Raw genomic sequence first — 2,206 nt, forward strand, 5'->3', positions numbered from 1 at the left:
GGTGTCAGGCAGCAAATGCAGGACCTCTCTAGATCTTTAAAAACAAACAGAAAATATGGTTTCTAGAGTAACTTGCTCCTTGGGCATTTCTCTAAGCTCCTGCTTGTGAAGCTCATCCTTTTTTGTTTGTTTGTTTCTGAATAGTTGATGGAAATGGACGGTTTCTGTTTTTCCTCTAATGAGGACAAACACATGCATGCACAGTCTCACACACACACCTTCCCGCAGAAAACATCTTTTGTTTGTTTCTTCTTGGAATAGAAAGGAGGAGGTGGGAAGAGAAAGTTGTTTTGTTTTATAACACATGTTATTTTAAGGTTAAAAAAACCCTATGTATTGACTTTCAAAAATCATGTATATTTTTACATAAAAGTAAAAGTGTTGGATTACACATTTAGTAGCTGAATCATATGATATGTGAATTATATCTCAATAAAGCTGTTTTAAAAATCATCTTGTATCAGAACATTGGATGTAAGTAATTTTTTCCTAAAAGATAAATTTCAAGTACAAGTAAAAGAGGTCAATCAGAAAGGAAGTTAAGTACTTTCCAAAGCAATGTTTAGCTTTTCCTCAGCTACAGGAACACAGGTGTTGCTGCCGGAACACCGGGGTTGTGAAATCCACCCCTAAAAGCCAAGATGGGAACGGAAAAGACTCATGTCAACACTGTCGTCACTGGGCTTGCAGATTCCGGCAAGTCCACCCCTACTGGCCATCTCATCTACACATGGGTGGGACTGACAAGAGACCCTCTGCAAAATGTGAAAAGGAGGCTGCTGAGATGGGTAAGGGCTTTTTCAAGAATGCTCGGGTCTTGGATAAATAGAAAGCTGAGTGTGAACGTGGTATCACAATTGATATCTCTCTGTGGAGATTAGCAAGTGTTATGTGACGATCACAAGACTTTATCCAAAACATGATTACAGGCACATCTCAGGTAGATTGTGCTGTCTTGATTGTTGCTGCAGTGAATTTGGTGTTGGTATCTCTAAGAATGGGCACACCCCTGAGCACAGCCCTCTGGCTTGCAGACCGATGTGGAACAAGTAATTGTTATCGTTCACAAAATGGATTTCACTGAGCCACCCTACAGCGGAAGAGATACGAGAAAATCACTGAGGACGTCAGCACTTACATTAAGAAAATGGGCTACAGACCTGACACGGCAGCATTTGTGCCAATTTCTTATTGGGATGGTGGCACCATGCTGGAGCCACATGATCACGGGCCTTGGTTCAAGGGATAGAAAGTCACCTGTAAACATGGCCGATGCCTGTGGAATCATGGTGCTTGAAGTTCTGGACTCCATCCTACCACCAACTTGTCCAATTGACAAGCCCTTGCATCTGCCCCTCCATACCTATGAAATTTGAGGCATCGGCACTGTCTCTGTGGGCCAATTGGACACTGGGGTTCTCAAACCAGTATTGTGCCCACCTCTGCTTCAGTCAACGTTACAACTGAAGTAACATCTGTTAAAATGCACCATGAAGCTTTGAGTGAGCTCCTCCTGGAGACAATATGGGCTTTGATGTCAAGAATGTGTCTGTCAAAGCTGTTCATCGTGGCAACATTGCTGATGAAAGCAAAACCACCTACCTGTGGAAGCAGCTGGCTTCACTGCTCAGGTGATTAGCCTGAATCCTCCAGGGTGAATCACACTGGCTGTGTATGCCTCTGTACTGGATTGTCACATGGCTCACACTGCTCGCAAGTTTGCTGAGTTGAAGAAAAAGATTGATCAATGTTCTCATAAGAAGCTGGAAGATCGTCCTTAAATTCCCAAAATCAGGTGATGATAGTATCGTTGATATGGTTCCTGGAAAGCCGAGTGTGCTAAGAGCCTCTCTGACTAATCTCCAGGTCGTTTTGCAGTTCATAATATGAGACAGACAGTTGCTGAAGCTGTCATTAGGGCAGTGGCTGCTGGAGCTGGCAAAGTCACTGAGTCTGTCAGGGAAGTTCAGAAGGATAAATGAACAGTATCTCTAATACCTGTCACCCTAGTCTTTTCTCTTTTAGATGAAGTCTTGCTCTCTCATCCAGGCTGGGGTGCAGAGGCACCGTTGTGGCTAATTGCAGCCTCGACCTCCCAGGCTCAGGTGATCCTCCCATCTCAGCCTCCCAAATAGCTGAGACCACTAACAAGTCCCATTATGCCGTTATTTATTTTTATTTTTATTTTTTTGGTAGAGAAGGGGAC

The 2,206-nt window shown here is 43.5% G+C and overlaps 1 pseudogene; it reads left to right on the top strand.

Moving 5' to 3' along the window:
- The first annotated feature begins 641 nt into the window (after positions 1-641).
- Positions 642-1,952, top strand: LOC144582273 (putative elongation factor 1-alpha-like 3 pseudogene; annotated as a pseudogene).
- The last annotated feature ends 254 nt before the right edge of the window (positions 1,953-2,206 follow it).

This window comes from Callithrix jacchus, chromosome 4 (genome assembly GCF_049354715.1).
Source record: "Callithrix jacchus isolate 240 chromosome 4, calJac240_pri, whole genome shotgun sequence".
NCBI classification, from domain to species: domain Eukaryota; kingdom Metazoa; phylum Chordata; class Mammalia; order Primates; family Cebidae; genus Callithrix; species Callithrix jacchus.